The following is a 20,429-nucleotide window of genomic DNA, read 5'->3' as shown; positions in this document are numbered from 1 at the left end:
AAAGAAAGAAAGAAAGAAAGAAAGAAAGAAAGAAAGAAAGAAAGAAAGAAAGAAAGAAAGAAAGAAAGAAAGAAAAAGAAAGAAAGAAAAAGAAAAGAAAGGAAGGAAGGAAAAAAGAAAGAGAAAAAAGAAAAAAGGGGCAATGAGAGACTGTCAGAAATGTTATCTGAAGCTTGGAAAAAGGCAAAAAGATTGCTAGCTCTTCCTATAAAACATTTCTGGTCTTCTACCTTTAATAATTGATTTTCTGCTGATTGGGTTATTTTACATTTTGTAAGGCTGGATTTATTTTGTAGATTATTTTCAAGGAAAGATACAAAAAATTTCTGTGGTGGAAAAAAAATAAGTCTAAAGATTATAGTATATTGCCCTAAATGACACTAACCAGTTTTGTATCTAAAAAAACTCAATTTTATCTTAACATTCTTTATTAGATTACCATGACTCCCCAGCAGCTCAAATGAACTTTGAACTGGTTTCAACACCCTATTGCTTACCTCATTAATTACTATAAAAATAAAATATTTGACATACATTCACTATATAATTGCATAAGTCACTTTTTGTAAACTTTTAATATTTTATTAGGGAAATGCATAGTAAAACCACAACATCATACAACACAGCAAACAGTAATGGGGGGAGAGGTTGTAAACACCAAATGTTGACCAAAATGCTAAGAACCTAAAACCTTCATTTACAGTTTGTGGGAGAATAAATTGACAACCACTTAAGAAAGTGCTTGGCAGTATCTACTAAACTGTAACATGTATTATCTAGCAATTGCATGTATATGTATATGGATATGTATTGAATATTCATATACACATATGTTCACCAGAAAAGATGTACTAGGATGTTTATAATGACACTATTGCAATATCTAAAAAGTGAAAACTACTGAAATATCCATCAAGAGTAGAATGGATACATTTTGGAATATATTTATAAAATGTGTTATATACAGTAATGAGAATGAATTAGCAACTACATGCAATAATATGCATAAATTTCGTAAACAGGATATTGAGAGAAGTCAGAGATAAACAAATACAAACTCCATAATTCTGTTTATATCTAGTGGAAAAATAGTTAAAACTAACCTATTCTGTTAGAAGTCAAGATGATATTGGTGAGTTCCCTGGGAAACCCCCACTAAAGGAGCTTTGGGAGTACTATTAATATCTTTGGTGTGTTCACTTCAAGTGTAAAATTTAAAAAATTAAAGCAAATGTGATACGTATATTGAAATTAACAGCCCACTCTACAGCAAATTCAGGAAGTATAAAGACAGGAATTTTTATCCTGTTGTATAGTTGAACAAAATCATGTTTCTATGAGAAAAGGCTTTAGACGAAATGTTCAGCGACCTATCCACCGACCACAATACCAATAGAAATTGTGGCCTCAAACTGAAGTATAGGTGATAGAAAGGAAACCATCCATGATTGTCTTAGTGTTCCAATCAATATTCATTCAAATGTGGGATCCTTAAGGGTATATTTTCATGCATTTCATTTCATCTCTGATTTTTCTATGACATGTTAGTCTTTTAAGCTATTTATCCTATAACTCATAGACTAGAATAACAATAACAAAACAGTTAATATATATTGATTATGTAGCATGGGTCAAATACTGTGAAAATTCAGCTTAAGTGGATTAACTTATTTTAAAATTTTCAATAATTATTTGTGAATGGTTTTAGAGTGTTTCTCTCATGTAAAAACAAGTTTAAAGCTGCCAAGGGTAATTATGATAGCTTAATGATTTCAGAGAGGTCTCAAGCTCCTTCAGTCTTTCTGTTCCACAATCCTAAATTTCTTCCTTGGTTAAGTTTTCAAGATGTCTATTGCACCTCTAATCAAAATAGGCATTTCAAGGAGAAAGAAAACAAAAGGCGGTGGTGGGGGGGATCAGCATGCTGTGTTCCTTTTCTTTCATTTGTCAGGGAAAAACAAAAACAAAAAACTTTCCTAAAATACCTCCCAAGAAGACTTTTCTGACTTCTCAATGGCCAGAATCAAATTACATATTCATGCCTAGATAGATGTATTACCATAAGTGCGTTAGATCCATCACTAATCTTTCCCAGGATTAGCAGAAGGATCCAGTTGGCGGGGGGGGGGGGTGTTATTATATATAGGAAAAAGGTGATTGGAAACAAAGCCTGTTGAGTAAGCAAAGGATGATATTTGCTGCACAAATTTCTTCCTGTATTATATTTTTTATTTGAACTATGTGAACAAATTTGTCAAGCAAATCATCACAATTAACACCAATAATAGGATTAAAAACAAATCTACAATCCCATGCTACTTTATAGGATGCAATGAGAAAAATACAGCATCATTTTGTAATGTTACTACCAAAGGTGCATAATCTTTATCTAATTGTGAAGGGATATCAGACAGGCTCAAACTGAGAGATATTCAACAAATGGCCAATAATGATTAAAAAGGTCAAAACTGTGGGGGGGAAAAAAGAACCCGAGCAACTATTCCAAATTGAAGAAGACTTAAAGACATGAAAACTAAGTACAAAAATGATTCTGGTCTGAACATTTTTGTTATAAAGATATTAATGGGGGATTTTGTGAAACTTTCTTGGCTTTATTGTATCAATATTATTTTGGGGGTTTTGGTGGTTATATTGTAATCATGTAGTACACTTTCCTTGTGCATAGGAAATACACACTAAAACATAATTGAAAGCGATGTAGTACCATGTTGGCAACTTTCTCTGAAATTATGAGGAAAAAAAGTGTTCTTTGGGCTGCTTTGTAAAAATTTTTGTAAACTAGATTTTGTTTCAAAGTAAAGAGGAAAGAAAGAAAGAGAGAGAGAACAGAAAGAAGGAAGGAAGGAAGGAAGGAAAGAAGGAAGGAAGGAAGGGGAAGAAAAGAAAAAAGAGAAAGAAAGAAAAAAAAGAAAGGAAAGAAAGAAAGGAAGAAAGAAAGGAAGAAAGAAAGAAAGAAAGAAAGAAAGAAAGAAAGAAAGAAAGAAAGAAAGAAAGAAAGAAAGAAAGAAAAAGAAAGAGAGAGAAAGAAAGAAAGAAAGAGAGAGAAAAAGAAAGAAAGAAGAAAGAAAAGAAAAAAGAGAAGAAAGGAAGGAAAGAGAGAAAGGGAAGAAAGTTAAAAAAAAAAAAACACACAACAATGTTGCTCCTTGAATAAGTTTTGGACCCTGATTATCACTTGCCACCACAAAAATTCTGACTCAAAATTAAAACACAAAAAAGTAAATTGAAAGAGAGACAAATAGATATCTGGAACTTATGAAAGTCTTAGGCTCTAGCAAAATAAATACAAAATATGCAACTTCTGTATACTAAAACTTTTACATTTCATGCCATATGGTTGATTTCCATGAAAGTATTGTAGAAAAAAGCCACAGGTACCAAATTTAATATATGCTTTACTATTTACTTTAAAAATGCATTGCATAAGAAAAGGATAAACATGCTCACAAGACAGTAACTGGTAAACTTTCCCTTTCACATTTCACATAAATAAATAGTATATTTGGAGCTTTTCTTTTATATATAGGTACAACCTCAAAAGCCTCCTAAATTGCCTAGGGGTTAGCAAAGAAGAAAGAACATTATGGAATTTTAGTAATGTGAAGAATATTTAGGGACAGTCACCAAGTAAGGAGAGGGTAAGCTTTGCAGCCTAACTGAGCAAATTGTAAAAAGCCACTTGAAAGGAATTTGAATGGCATAATGTAAAGATTTCAACTTCGTCCCATAAAACATTAAGAGCCGATCATTTCTTTTTCTATAACTACTGAATTGCAGTGATGTCTAATAGAGGGGCTGATTTCTTCATCAGAGGGAAACTTCCATTAAAAGTGATCTCACAGATAAAATGACAAAGCACATCAGGAAACCCACAGATATGAAATGAATTCAAAAGTTAAAAGAAATGAGAAAATTAAAAGGGAAGGAGCCACAGATAATAAAATCATGTGAAAGAGATTTTAAAATAGGCTGTGGTTAAAATGTTCAAAGAGTAAAAGGAAGAAATAGAGGAAGATTACGTGAGCATGTATAATTTGTCCAGTGTTACACAGTTTCAGAGAGATAGATCTAAATTCAGTCTCAGATAATGACTCCACAGCCTCCTCTTCTTTTTTTTTTACTTTTGGTTTTAATTCATGTTACCTTGCTTCCTTCTATCTTAGTACTATTTGTCTAAAGCATAAGATTCAATAAGACATTTAAATCTATCATACTTCTAAATCTGTCTCTGCCATGTACTGACTAAATAGTCTTGGGAGATTATAGAATTTTTAGGACTATGACCCATAATTTGTATTACCTGCCAAATAGGGCAAAAAGGAAGATGATAATACAGTGAATACAAAAATATACTTTGAATTCAACAAAACAGTAACAACAAGACAAAAACTCAATTGTTTTATGACAGAACATATATTCAATTAAAAAGATCTGGACGAAATGTAGATCTAAGAGCAATTCTTGGAAAACGTGTTTTTTTTTTCCTTTTGGCAATGAATCAGCATTTTCCTTATATTGCAGAGAAATTGTACATTGGAAATCCTAGATACAGGGCTTGTGTGTGTGTGTGTGTGGTGGGGGATTGAAGGATTAACTGGTAATTTAGTTGTTTAGATGCTGTTATTTTGCACTAAAAAAGCAATTAAGTTTTAGACCTTGTGATGAGATATGAAATATTTATACAAATTGTAAAATCTGTTATCTTCAGTATCTAAAATTTTCTTTCATAAAGTAAAAAATTTTTAAAAATACCCTTTCATTGCAAAATCTGACTTGCTGGAACTCATTTGGTGGAAAATAATTTGAAATGATATAACACTATTTACATTTTATCTATAATTAATATTTTAATTAACATTTTATTGAGAAATGAAATATGCTTAGTTAGGAACTGCTGTTGATGCCCATACTGAAACTGGTATGCATCATCATACAAACTATTACACTTGCAAAATCTGAAAACTTCTCAGTTGGAAATATATCTGACTGAAAGGGTACCAATAAAAGACTAGGATTGGTAATAAATCAAAATATGTCAATATCTTTAAAAATCTATTTGGAAGTCTACAGGAATTAAAGAAGTTCCCAATTATTATTTCACTATTTCAAATAAAGTATCAGAGATGAAAATAATCTAATCCACTATTATATCTAAATGAAGCAAAATATATCCTGCAGACAGATTCATTCTTAAAAGGGAAGTGACTGAAAGATGACTGCTAGTAATTATTATGGAAATGTAATTTTTGTTTTTAGATTTATAGGAAACTCTCTAACCTCCAGAAACAATGGGCCATCATATATGTTCAAATAACAGGAGAGGAAGAGATGGACTGTATTTCGTCCATCTACTAACACTAACCCCACTTTAAGGGACATACTAATTTGTCCTCTGTATGAAATATTAAATCAAATAGTTTCTACTTTGTATTCAGTATAGAAAAAATGGCATGCCTAAAAGAGGAATTATAATGATTATAAACCTCAAAGGCCTTTGAACTGGTACTTAATTATGTTACATAATGAGCATAGTTCATAAAGATTTGAGTATCTGAAATTTTTTATTCTGGCTTCAGTTTAATCAGTTTTTCCTAGGGAAATTTCTAATGGCTACTTAAATAGTAACAATTATTCTAACCATACTGAAAATATAGGGTAAGTAAAAATAGAGCAATGAAAAGCAACATGAACATTCTGCATGTCTTTGAGATATAGACAATGGATTCTTTTAATTTTCTTTACTTTTGACTTTTAGTTCAAAAGAAAAATGCTATCTACATTTCACTACAGGGAGCATAAAATACATTTACATTTAAAAGTTACTCTGTAAATGTAAATCATTACATTAATGCAATATCACATATATCTACAATTATATTAATATAAAAATATGGTAAATTATGCAATTAAGTAAATATTTTCTAGCTCTGGCTTTCTAACTTGCCATTAGCTGTGGCATCTTTTATGAAAGCAATAATGACACATGCATAAAAATTTCAGTTTCTGTGTTAACAAATTATTTTTTAAGCTATCCAAAATGCTTGGATACAATTATTGATAGAGCTTTGAGGATGTAATTTTGTTTGTGGTATGTTAACGTATATTTTACCAGTTTTCTGCCAAACATGTTAAAATGAGGAAACCCGTAAAAAGTCTGCTGGTATAATTTAAAGTATTTCAGAGAAAAATGGAATTTTAAGTGTTAAATACCATTGAGAATTATGAATTTGATAATTGAGTTATGGTAGACATGCTGCCATTATATAAGATAAAATTCAAGTTCAAGAATGTTCAGTATATATATTCTTTGATTTATTTTTTTATAAAGCATACATCACTAAAAAGGTGAGTGCCTACTCTTTGGAGATAATTTGAAAATAGATCATGAAATTCCTTGGCAGAAATTCTATGTCTTTGGGAATTTTACTTACCTCCCTGAGTTGGTTCTCTTCTTAGTAAAATGAGATTCATGAAAACTGCTTCTTGAAATTACTGAGAGATCTTGTGAAATAATACTAAACCCAGCTTAGTATCTGGCACATACAAACCAGAAATTAATTTCTTTTGTTTTCTTTTCCTGCCTGGTCCATCTTCAGCACTAAACAAAGTCTGTATAAACAGCATATCGTGCCTGGACCATCTCCTTGGTTAATATCTTCCAGAGGTTTAACCACACAGGAAAACTCTATGGACCACAAACTGTATACTTATTTAATATCAGGATTGGGGGAGGTTCTAAAGCTTTTATGCAAAAGAGCTCATGTGATGTTTGAATTTGTCCTAAAAATTACTTCTAAACATAAATGGCTAAAAATTAAAAAAAAACACACAAAAACCTTATACATTTTTATAGTGAGGAGTGGATATGGCTGTCTAATACTTGTAATATTCTTATCTGTTATTCAGAGCACTCTCTACTACATATCAGGCAATATGAGTCAATTTTAAGAATTCTAGATTCAGCCAGGTTTGGATTAATATGTTTTTCTACATTTGTAAAAGAGAGATATGTATCCTATATATTTGTTGTGTATAACAAATGAGATACTGCATTCAGAGTCCATATTATTTATAGTACTAATACTATATTACCACTGCTACTACCATGACTACTAAATAGATAGTAAATTCTTTTTAGCATGTTATGACTACATTCCTATCATTTATTGTTACTTGTCAGACACTGCGAAGCCTTTTACATGCATCGTCTTACATAATTCTCAAAACACTGTAAGATGTGTTAAATTATTGAGTCAATTTTACAGATGTGAAAACTAAGATTTAAAATTGTAGGTGTGGGGGCACCTGGGTGGCTCAGTCGTTAAGCATCTGCCTTTGGCTCAGGTCATGGTCCCAAGGTCCTGGGATTGAGCCCCACATCAGGCTTCCTGCTCTGCGGGAAGCCTGCTTCCCCCTCTCCCACTCCCCCTGCTTGTGTTCCCTCTCTCTCTGTGTCTCTCTCTGTCAAATAAATAAATAAATAATTCTTTTAAAAAATAAAATTGTAGGTGTGGAATCATCAAAAATAGTTGGATATTAGGCCAATCTTATCCAAATATTGGAGAAATTTCAAAAAAATGTCTATCTCTTTAATAAGCTAGACTCCTGGGTCTCTTTCTAAAGATAGACGTATGCAGCATTTCCCCCCAATGTCTAAAATGTATTGCTTAGAGACCTGAGTCAAGGTTCTTTCATTTCTTACTTTATCTTAACTGGTTTCCCTTCCCTGCTGACAATTTCTTTTGAAATGAAAGTTGTAGCTGCAGGCCACAGCAGGCTTTCCAAACATCATGTACTAGATGTTCAAACCACTTTGTTTCAGATGCTTAATCAGAGCAGGGTTCAATATGTTTGATTTGTTGATGTTGTTGTTGTTTTTAATTTCATGAAAATTAAATTGACAAGCCCTTTTTGATATTCTTTTAGAGTTTCTTCTCTTGTTTTTTCCTCTACTATTCTCTACTAAATTACACTTTCCTAATGAGTATATTCATTAATACACAATCTGTTTATTTTATTGCTCATCTTCCTCAAACTTTTCCTTTGAGGTTCACAATCATTTAATAAAATTTTGAAAAGTACATTAATTTTTCCTAAACTATTACTAAAATCATTTGTTGTAAAGTTAAAATAAAATGGCGCCTGTTTTATTGATTACACACACACACACACACACACACACTGCTATCAGAGCCCCATGAAAAAAATACTTTTTGCACTTACAGACAAGATTCGTTAAACTAATTTTAATTTTCTGCATATAAATGTGCTTAGAAAAAATTACAAGAGCCATTAAATGCATTCTGTCACAACTGTTGTACTATCTCTTAAGGTCTGTAAATTAACACTGAACGAAAGTTACTGGAGTCAGTAAGAGTAGAAAATGTAATGTATGGTGATCTGACAATGGCTGCACATATAGTTAGTATTAGGAATTGAACTGAGAAATCAAAGTGTAGAAAATTTCACTCTAGGTGATATCCACATTTGATTTACAAAGAACCTGAAATAAAGATTAATTTTGATTATTTTTATATGAAAAGTAGAAATTATGGAAATAAAATGGAAAAGATTTTAGAAGGGATCTGATCCTCAAATACTGTCTAGTTCCTCAAGATTTCAAAGCAATCACATTTATTTTCAGAATTCTTCAAAGTAAACTTTCTATCACCAAGGAATAAATCAATCTGTATGTGTCACTGGAAACTTCATATTTCAGGGCACATAAAACAGAATTTGTTTAAGAACAAAGAAAAACCTAAGAGTAATTAGCAATCTAACTATTTCAACCAAAGAATGCCGTATGACAGCTACCCTCTCATTTTTTCCTTTGAGAAATGTAGGGGATTAAATTCAGTAGCTTAAATGAAAAACAGTATGTTAGATACCTTACTTTATCTAGTGTCATTCATAAGAAGATCAATCAGCTGGCTCAAAAATGAATAGAAGAAAGGAGTAGAATTGCAGCAAGAGGTGTTTTACAGCAGGGGCAGCATGGTGAGTCTTGCATTGCGACATATAAAGAATTAATGCTGATAGCTTCCAATCTCAAAGGCAGACCATTCGTAAGCAAAACTTGCTTTGTACTCATGGCTAGGTATATTTCTACATGTTATTATTGTAAAGAAGTTGCCAAAATATCAGTTTCAAGACCTCTTAAGATCTTTTGTAATTTTTTTTCATTATTATTTTTTTAATTTAAATTTTAGGTAGTTAACACACACTACAATATTGCTTTCTGGGGTACAATTCAGTGATTCATCACTTACATAAAACATCCAGTGCTCATCATAACAAGTGCCCTCCATAATACCCATTACCCATCTAGCACATCCCCCACCCACCTCCCTCATCAACCCTCAGTCTGTTCTCTATATAGTTAAGAATCTCTTATGGCTTGTTTCTCTCTCTTTTTTTTTCTTTTCCTCCTTCCTATATGGTCATGTTTTCTTTCTTATATTCCATATATGTGTGAGATATTTTGTATTTGTCTTTCTCTGACTGACTTATTTCACTTAGCATGTAGAATAATACACTCTATCTATAGTGTTGCAAATGGCAAGATTTAATTCTTTGTGATGGCTAAGTAATATTCCATTGTGTATGTATGTATGTGTGTGTATACATAAGCCATATATATAAGCAATTGCTGATAATGTGGCTGTAAACATCAGGGTGCATATATCCTTTCAAAATGGTATTTTTGTATCCTTTGGGTAAATACCTAGCAGTGCAATTGCTGGATCCATAGGGTAGTTCTATTTTTAACTTTTTGAGGAACTCCATACTGTTTTTCAGAGTGGCTGCACCAGTTTGCATTCCCACCAAGAGTGTAAGAGTGTTCCCCTTTCTCTGCATCCTCATCAACACCTGTTGTTTCTTGTGTTCTTAATTTTAGCCATACTGACAAGTGTGAAGTGATATCTCATCATAGTTTTGATTTGTATTTCCTGGGTGATAAGTGATGTTGAGCATATTTTCACATGTCTGTGAGCCATCCAGATGTCGTTTTTTGGAATAGTGTCTGTTCATGTCTTCTGCACATTTCTTAACTGGGTTATTTGGGTTTTTTGGGTGTTGAGTTTGATAAGTTCTTTGTAGATTTTGGATACTAACCCTTCATCAGATATGTCTTTGCAAATATCTTCTCCCATTCTGTAGGCTGCCTTTTAGTTTTGTTGATTGTTTCCTTTGCTGTGCAAAAGTTTTATATCTTGATAAAGCCCCAGTAGTTCATTTTTGCTTTTGTTTCATTTGCCTGTGGTAATGTGTCTAGTAAGAAATTGCTACAGCCAAGATCAAAGATGTTTCTAAATGTAACTTTTGAAATTAATGATATACCATAAATTGAAATGTTGAGAACTTAGTAAATACCATTCTTTTCTCTGCTTTCTATAAATTTTAGTGCAATGAATTTTTCAGTGATGAGTATCAATGCCCCAGTACACAGTGAGGGCAGGGAGTTAGGACTATGCATTGTTTTTCTAGTTTATTGCTCAAGGTAAGAGTTAAGTACATGCTAACTGAATCAATTCATGTATAGTTATATCACTTTATTTATATTTAGTTATGTGGTTAAATGAAGATTTAGATGTGATTACATATTAATGCTACTGAAAGGACTTGTATAAACTCCCTTTAACACATTTGTAAGCTTATTCTAAGAAATAATAAATTATGGATTAATTAGGATTGTAAATAAATTAAATATAAAAACAGTACAGGTTGACTCAGAACAATGTATAAAATCATTATTTCTCTAGTCCACATCACATTGGTATAATTACATGAATGGGCGATTTTTGTTTTCAGGACTCTATTTTATCTACAGGTCTGACTATCAGTCCTTACAACTATACTCCCTTGAATAAGGTAGTTTTATATTTAGATCTTGATCACTGTTTAGAATTTCAGTTTTGTTCTTCTTAATGTATTATTTTTTAACTTACCACCCCTAAGCCAGCTGAACTTCAGGATCCCAGAAAAAAAAAAAAAAAAGAGTGGAAAACACTGGTAGAGAAACTTAAAGGAATGGTTACAAGCCTGCCCATGTTTTGGAGAAAGTTATATGGTTGTCAGTCCACTTGGCAATGTTAAACATTTTCATTGTAACACAGGTAAATATTAAAACTTGAAAAATGGTGGAAGATCAATGATGGATTTTTTTCCTCAGTGTCAGCATAGTAGCATCACAACAAACTGTGAAGCGTTCTTCAAAGCCAGATTAATACAGCTGTCCAGCAATAAGCTAACTGCATGTTTTGTCTGATAGGAGTCCTCGAACAGTTCTCACTAGCTCTATGGTATTAGCCAATGCAGGATTGTAAATGGAAACATTACTAGGTCAATGATTTAGCTCCTTTTGCCTCAAAGAATTTTAGACAATGGAATATATATATATATATATTCAGCATATCTGTACATTTTTAGTTTTGTTTTGTTTTGTTCTTTCATCACTGTTTTAATCACAGTTTTTTTAGTTTTCAACAACAGATCTTATATATACTTTGTTGGGTTTATACCTAAGTATAATATATCATAGTCCCTCTGACTAGTTTGTTCTTTCCTGATCACTTAAATAAAAGGTCAGTGTCCATTCTCTCCAGACTTTAAATCTCTTTTCTCTGCTTTGTTTTTTCCCTAAATCCTTATCATTGTCCAACACTGTGTGTATGTGTAACATTTTTTTCAATGTCTTTCTCTCATAGATATATAAAATTCTTTTGAGACAGTTTTTGTCTTTTGCTTGTTTTTTACAGTGCATGGGAAATTTCCTGATATATAGTAGTTGTTCAATAGATGTTTGTTGAATAAAGTAATGAGCTGAGAAAAGGCAAGACAAAGCAAAAATAGGCAGAGCTTATTCAGAAAGTTGGCAAAAATTAATGAGAAAGATCAGTTTTTTTTTTTTTTTTTTTTTTTTAGGGCTCAGAGTTTGTTTTCACAGTATAAAAATAGCATTGCGGCAAATGGTGTGGTGTCAGAGTCTTCATTTTAACCAGTATATTTTATTTACACTTGAAATGCTTTGGTGTTTGGAACAAGTGTGAGCTATTAATATCTTCATAACCCATGAGTGCTATATTTGGTAACAGGGAAATGTATGAATGGCCATTCATGCTGAAATAAAATGAGGGATATTAAAAAGTCAGCTCAAATTTGGCTGAATATGCAGAATTGTTTTAGACTCTACAAAGCCAGGAAAAATTAATTTAGAATAATGTCTACTATCCTAAAAAGAATATATTTAGGAAGCCATTCTTCTATAAAGTCTATATACTCATCAAATAATTGAATTTGATTTAGGCAAATTTATTGGCAAAATAATTCAGCATTTATTTTTAGAATCATAGATTTCACTGTTAGAAGGGACTTTAAATGACAAAGATTCCACATATCTTTTAATCCTATCTAAATTTCTGATAAAAATAGAAATCTAGTTTTTAATCTAATCTAATTTTTAATCAAATCTAATTGTTTAATTTTTAATCAAATTGTTTAATTTTTAATCAAATCTAATTTGATAATAAGTATGCTTATACAAAATATTTGACTGTGTTCTAATTTCTTTAAATATGCTTTATTAATCATCTATTTCTCACAATTTTCCTATGACACAGAAATGATTAAAATTATTACTTTATAGATGAGAAAACAGAGACAAGAAAGATTTGAATGACATACTTTAAGTCACACAGTTAATACATTATTTACTTGTTCTTAAATATGTAACAACTTGAGTTTTCTCTTCCTCTGTCGACTGATTATAGGAAACTCCACAGAAGACCATAGGGGAAGTGTGGTATAAGAAAGGACCATGGGCATTTGGGCAACTTTTCATATAGCTTACTTATGCCATCAGAGCCTTTTCAGGTCCAATTTCATAGATACCACTCTATTTTATAGTGAAGTACATACTCAACTCTATTTAGTGATGGATGGTCCAGTTGCAAGGCAATTTGGTAGTCCATGGTTAAGAATTCAGTCTCTACTAGTAAGCCAAGAGGTGTTTCTCAAAAAGAGAGATCTTCTGTGGCACCTGGGTGGCTCAGTCCTTAAGTGTCTGCATTTGGTTTAGGTCATGATCCCAGCATCCTGGGATCAAGCCCTGCATTGGGCTCCCTGTTTCTCCCTCTCCCATTCCTGTGCTTGTGTTCCCTCTCTGGCTGTGTCTCTCTGTCAAATAAATAAAAAAAAATCTTAAAAGAGAGAGAGAGATCTTCTGTAGAGGATCAGAGGACTTGGCTACCCAAATCCTAAGAGCCTAAACTGAAATCCACCTATAGGGGCCTATCAAAGCCTGCAAACAACATTCCTATCTGCCACTGACACACTTCAAACAGCACCGGATCTTTTGGATAATGTAGTCCAAATGGCAGAGCAGCTTGCATGACAGCCAGGACCTATATTGTAGAGCTTTCTCTTGTTCTGAGTATCCCTGAGAACTATAAGATTTTTAGATCACTCAGTAAATGGGCCAGAGTAACACACTCCACTGAGGAATATGTGGTCTCCAATATATACAATGTAGTTATTATAGGAGGGGCCAAATGCGATAATATATCCTTCACTTAAGAAGGGTCATTCCAACTTGACCCACATCGCTGAACCCCTAGAAATTTCACTAAGGTAGAAGGCTCTTGAATTATTGTTAGATTCATTTATTTCCTTGCATGTGAATGTCTTGTTGGTAAGTCTAAATAGTTGCTACTTCTTGCTTACAAGGACCAGTCAGCTTAATGTCATCAATGTAATAGACCAGTGTGATAACTTGTAGAAGGGGGAGGCAATCAAGATCCCTGCAAACTAATTTATGACATAGGGACAGAGAGTTAATATACTCCTGAGGAAGGACAATGAAGGTGTATTGTTGGTTTTACCAGCTGAAAGCAAACAGCTTCTGGTGGTCTTTATTAACAGGGACAGATAAAAAAGCATTTGCAAGAACAATAGCTGCATAGCATTTACCAAAGGAAGTGTTAATTTGCTCAAGTAATGAAAATACATCTGGTACAGCAACTGCACCTGGAGTCACCACCTGGTTAAAATTTCCAATGATCCAGTGTAATTATCCAAGATCCATCTGTCTTCCACACAGGACAAATAGGCCAGCTGAACAGGAATGTGATAGAATCACCACCCCTGCATCTTTTAAATCCTTCCTGGTGGCACTAATCTCTGCAGTCCTTCAAGGAATGCAGTGTTGCTTTTGGTTTACTATTTCCCTAGGTTGAGACAGTTCTATTGGCTTCCACTTGGCCTCTTCTCTTATAATGGCTCTCACTCTACAGGTCAGGTGGCACTAATCTCTGCAATCCTTCAAGGAATGCAGTGTTGCTTTTGGTTTACTATTTCCCTAGGCTGAGACAGTTCTATTGGCTTCCACTTGGCCTCTTCTCTTATATTGGCTCTCACTCTACAGGTCAGGAAACCAATGTGGGGATTCCTCTAGCTATTCAATAGGTCTGTTCCAATGATACATTCTTCAGCTGGAGAAAAGACCACAGGATAGGTCTGGGAACTCACTGGGCTTGTTCTGCAATAGGTCTGAGCTAAAACTTTATTGATCACCTGATCTTCATAAGCTGTTACTGCTACTGGTAGACCACAGTGTTATTTTGGTTCTCCTGGAATTAGTGGTATTTCAAAGCCAGTGTTCAATAGTCCTCCAAAGGTCTAATCATTTCCTCTGCCCCAATACCAGTTACTCTGGTAATAAGTTAAAGGTCCCTTTGGAGATAGCTGGGATAAAGATTAACAGTATAAAATTTTTATACTATACTGGGGTCCTTCCTCAAGGCTATCCTAGACTGCTTTCAATCAAGGAGTTCTGGGTCTATAAACTGGCTTACAACTGGGAATTGAGTCAGGAACCAAGACTCTGATTTTATGATTCAACTTAGACTTTTGTTTGCTTGACCTAAAACTTCTCTGCTTCTAGGCTTATGCAGAGAAGTTTTGATAGGTTTCCTATCAATTTTACTTCTAAGAATTCCATAATCAACTAGCCAATGCCAAAGGTCTGTGCAAGTCAAGCTATTCTAATTGCTGCTATGATTCTACTGTCCATCAGGGTAATCATAACCATAACCATGTTGCTTTTGGTGGTTGAGAGCCACCACATAGCCCCTGCAGCCCTAGGGTATAATTGGTCCCATTGTATTTAGGTTTCCCAATTCAGTGACTGCAGTTTCCACTGTAAGACCTGGGCTACAGAGAAAAGAGTTCACAGAGGATTTCAAGAATGCTGGGGCTCCCTTCACAAATTTATTTCTTATAGTTTTAGTAAAAATGTGCCTTCTGGCTCCTTCCAGTGTGAGTGAGTAGGTTTTAAATGACAAATCCACTCTAACATTCCAAATCCCCTAAGACTTTGAATCCTGTTCTTTATGTGAAACAAGGCAGGCCTGGCATTTCTAACTCACTCACTATAAGCCACTTTTGGTACATGTTTCAGCCAACCAACAAGCCAAACAGAGCCCTGTCTAACTCCCTAAGCATTAGAATAGTAAATGTAGAATCCCTGATCAGTGAACCCATATCAATAAATTCAGCATCAACCAACTTTATATTCCTTCTACCATTTTTTCATACCCTTAATATCCATCCCCACACATATTGTTACTGAACCAAGGTGGGTCTGTTCCTTGATAAGTTATAGACAAAGACTACACCAGATGACTTTAGCATCACAAGATCATCTTTATGTGTACAAATAAGGTCAATGCTGTGACTCCCAAAAAAGGGGGGGAGAAGGCTCCTTTTATCAGGGTTTGGGATGAATATTCAGAGGGGGATTTTTAACATTACAATGAGGCTGAGTTAACTGGCACTTCTGGCACTTTCTGGTTCATCTTAAATGTTTCTTTTTCTGTTCCAGCAGTTTGTTAGTTTCTAAAAGATAGGACTGACAGGTAAAAGCTACTAGGAGTTTCTGAGTTCAGGAAGTCTGTCCTGAGTTCAGTGGGTCATGTCAGTGACAATATTCCCCAGATTTCTGTCTATATAAATTAGAAAACAACTATTTCTTTTGGAATGTAGTGTACCTCCTCATGGGTCATATTTTGTACCTCATCTTTTAGGGCCCTGATGGGAATTCAGTCTGGTTACATGTTTAGAAGAAAAAGAGGGGTGGTAGGATGGGTCCTGAAGAGAAACAGAATTGTCATATAAAGCAACTGCTCCAGGGAAAATCATTAGAATTTGTTCAGATAATATCAATTTAAACTACTCAGATGGGGGAGGAGAGGGGATTTGTATGAGGAGAGGGCTACTTGCTTCTACCGAGGATAGAGTAGCTGCTTCTACTGGCAGGAAGTCTCATCAGAATTTAAGGGCTCAATTTTCCAGTACTGTCATGTCTTTCATACATCCCATTCCAACACTGGGGATCTTATTACTTCCCAATCATTGTCCCCTTTTTAACAGTAGCTACCTTAAAGCCTGGGAATTTAATTTGTGTGGTAATTCAGCAACTTGCCAGATAAGATTCTGTTTGAAGTTTGTCAATCTCAGCCCTGTGTCTATTGGAGATGAAAGTCTCTTTTAAGGCAGATATAGAAGCTTTCAGGTCATTTCTGCGGTCCTCTAGCTGGGAATGTAAATCCTGGAGCTCATCCTTTTCTTTCCCCATTTTGTCCAGTGACATTAGGAGCGACCAGACAATTTCATTTTACTTATTAGCTTGACAAATATATTTAAAAATATTGGTCACCAAGATTTTTTTCTTCTTATAAATGTTTGATTGCAAGTATCCAATGGTGAAATTTTACAGATTTCTATTGTCAGATCATGCCGTGGCCTATCAGTGGTTTCTTTACAACTACAAACAGAATGGTTAGTGTTTTAAAATCTAATCAAAGACCCAGTTCAAGAAACCCCAGAACTAATTTAGAAAATTCTTTCCGTGTGTACAAGCTTAAAAGAGAAAGTCACTCCTTACCTGCTCCCTAAATATCAGTGTTTCTACATGGTCCACTCATGATGCCTACTTTGTTATGAAAGTTTTATCAATAAGCCAAAATGCCTAGCAAGTTAAGATTAATTTTTCTACCTTGACTTAAAAAAAATTACAAATTGGAATATAGTGTTCATACAGAGATTTCCAAATCTAACAATTATTCACCTTAATGATGTATCACAAAATGATACTCCTGTTTAACAACAATTCAGGTTGTTAAGAAATAGAAAATTACCAACAAATAACATCCATCAATAATATCCATTGTCCCCCCTTACTAAAATCTTTCCCTCCCTCAAAGGTAGCCATTAGTCTAAGCTAATGTTTTGTTTTGTTTTGTTTTAATTAAACTTCTTAATTTGAGAAAATTGAATATTCACATGTAGCTGTAAGAAATATTACAGGGAGATAATGGTACCCTGTACTTAATTTCTCCCAATGGTAACATCTTGAAAACCTACAGTTTTATATCACAACCAGTAGATTAACATTAATAAATGCATACATAGTTAAATATTGCCATTTTTCTATAGGTGTTTTACTATTATTCACTGTTACTTACAGTGTATGAGAATACTAGTTTCCTTTACTGCCTCACCAAAATAGTTTTGTGTCCAGTGATTGAAAATTTCCAAAGAAAAAGTTCAGAAGTGGCACCTCAATGTAATTAAATTTGTTTTTCTCTTATTGTGAATAATGTGGAGTTTATTTTTCATTGGTGTAGGAATCATTTGTATACTGTGATATGAACTGCTGTTCCTTTGTCCTTTGTTCTCCTCAAGTTTTGAGAATCATGCACACACACACACACACACACACACACAATCATATATATGGATATAATGTATATAATTATATATATGTATGTACATATGTATATACATATATATAATCATATATATGCATATATGAAAGAGACACATATACATGGAACATAGGTTTTAAAAAATTTTTGTTAAATATTACAAATATTTTTCCCGGCTCATTGAACATTTCAGTTTTTTTTTTAATTTTTTTATTGTTATGTTAATCACCATATATTACATTATTAGTTTTTGATGTAGTGTTCCATGATTCATTGTTTGTTCATAACACCCAGTGCTCCATGCAGAATGTGCCCTCTTTAATACCCATCACCAGGCTAACCCATCCCTCTACCCTCCTCCCCTCTAGAACCCTCAGTTTGTTTTTCAGAGACCATCATCTCTCATGGTTCGTCTCCCCCTCTGACTTACTCCCCTTCATTCTTTCTCTCCTGCTATCTTCTTCTTTTTCTTTTTTCTTAAAATATGTTGTGTTATTTGTTTCAGAAGTACAGATCTGTGATTCAACAGTCTTGCACAATTCACAGCGCTCACCGTAGCACATACCCTCCCCAATATCTATCACCCAGCCACTCCATCCCTCCCACCCCCAAACACTCCAGTAACACTCAGTTTGTTTCCTGAGATTAAGAATTCCTCATATCAGTGAGGTCAAATGATACATGTCTTTCTCAGATTGACTTATTTCACTAAGCATAACACCCTCCAGTTCCATCCATGTCGTTGCAAATGGCAAGATCTCATTCCTTTTGATGGCTGCACAATATTCCATTGTGTGTATATACCACCTCTTCTTTATCCATTCATCTGTTGATGGACAGCTTGGCTCTTTCCACAGTTTGGCTATTGTGGACATTGCTACTATAAACATTGGGGTGCACGTACCCCTTCGGGTCCCTACATTTGTATCTTTGTGGTAAATACCCAGTAGTGCAATTGCTGGATCGAATGGTAGCTCTAATTTCAACTGTTTGAGGAACCTCCATACTGTTTTCCAGCGTGGTTGCACCAGCTTGCATTCCCACCAACAGTGTAGGAGGGTTCCCCTTCCTCCACATCCCCGCCAACATCTGTCGTTCCGTGACTTGTTAATTTTAGCCATTCTGACGGGTGTGAGGTGGTATCTCATTGAGGTTTTGATTTGGATTTCTCTGATGCCGAGCGATGTTGAGCAGTTTTTCATGTGTCTGTTGGCCATTTGGATGTCTTCTTTGGAAAAATGTCTGTTCATGTCTTCTGCCCATTTCTTGATTGGATTATTTGTTCTTTGGGTGTTGAGTTTGATAAGTTCTTTATAGATTTTGGATACTAGTCCTTTATCTGATATGTCACTTGCAAATATTTTCTCCCATTCTGTCGGTTGTCTTTTGGTTTTGTGGACTGTTTCTTTTGCTGTGCAAAAGCTTTTTATCTTGATGAAATCCCAATAGTTCATTTTTGCCCGGGCTTCCCGTGCCTTTGGCGATGTTTCTAGGAAGAAGTTGCTGCGGCTGAGGTCGAAGAGGTTGCTACCTGTGTTCTCCTTTAGGATTTTGATGGACTCCTGTCTCACGTTTAGGTCTTTCAACCATTTGGTGTCTATTTTTGTGTGTGGTGTAAGGAAATGGTCCAGTTTCATTCTTCTGCATGTGGCTGTCCAATTTTCCCAACACCATTTGCTGAAGAGACTGTCTTTTCTCCATTGGACATTCTTTCCTGCTTTGTCAAAGATAAGTTGACCATAGAGTTGAGGGTCCATTTCTGGGCTCACTATTCTGTTCCATTGATCTATGTGTCTGTTTTTGTGCCAGTACAATACTATCTTGATGATGACAGCTTTGTAATAGAGCTGGAAGTCCGGAATTGTGATGCCGCCAGCTTTGCTTTTCTTTTTCAATATTCCTCTGGCTATTCGGGGTCTCTTCTGGTTCCATACAAATTTTAGGATTATTTGTTCCATTTCTTTGAAAAAAGTGGATTGGATTTTGATGGGGATTTCACTGAATGTGTAGATTACTCTAGGTAGCATTGACATCTTCACAATGTTGGTTCTCCCAATCCATGAGCGTGGAACGTTTTTCCCTTTCTTTGTGTCTTCAGTTTCTTTCATGACTATTTTATAGTTTTCTGAGTACAGATCCTTTGCCTCTTTGGTTAAATTTATTCCTAGGTATCTTATGGTTTTGGGTGCAATTGTAAATGGGATCGACTCCTTGATTTGTCTCTCTTCTGTCTTGTTGTTGATGTACAGGAATGCCACTGATTTCTGTGCATTGATTTTATATCCTGCTACTTTACTGAATTCCTGTATGAGTTCTAGCAGTTTTGGGGTGGAGTCTTTTGGGTTTTCCACATAAAGTATCATATCATCTGCAAAGAGTGAGAGTTTGACTTCCTCTTTGCCGATTTGGATGCCTTTGATTTCTTTTTATTGTCTGATTGCTGTGGCTAGGACTTCTAATACTATGTTGAATAGCTGTGGTGAGAGTGGACATCCCTGCCACGTTCCTGAACTTAGGGGAAAAGCTCTCAGCCTTTCCCCATTGAGAATGATATTCGCTGTAGGTTTTTCACAGATGGCTTTTATGATATTGAGGGATGTACCCTCTATGCCTATACTCTGAAGAGTTTTGATCAAGAAAGGA

At 34.3% G+C, this 20,429-nt stretch overlaps 1 pseudogene; it reads right to left on the bottom strand.

Moving 5' to 3' along the window:
• Nucleotides 1-13,314: 13,314 nt before the first annotated feature.
• On the bottom strand, nt 13,315-16,654 carry LOC112840525 (uncharacterized; annotated as a pseudogene).
• Between the last annotated feature and the right edge of the window lie 3,775 nt (nt 16,655-20,429).

The sequence above is a fragment of the Callorhinus ursinus genome, unplaced genomic scaffold (genome assembly GCF_003265705.2).
Source record: "Callorhinus ursinus isolate GAN/ISIS: 27379988/994484 unplaced genomic scaffold, GSC_fseal_2.0 scaffold19, whole genome shotgun sequence".
NCBI classification, from domain to species: domain Eukaryota; kingdom Metazoa; phylum Chordata; class Mammalia; order Carnivora; family Otariidae; genus Callorhinus; species Callorhinus ursinus.
This window is presented reverse-complemented; position numbering and strand designations above follow the sequence as displayed.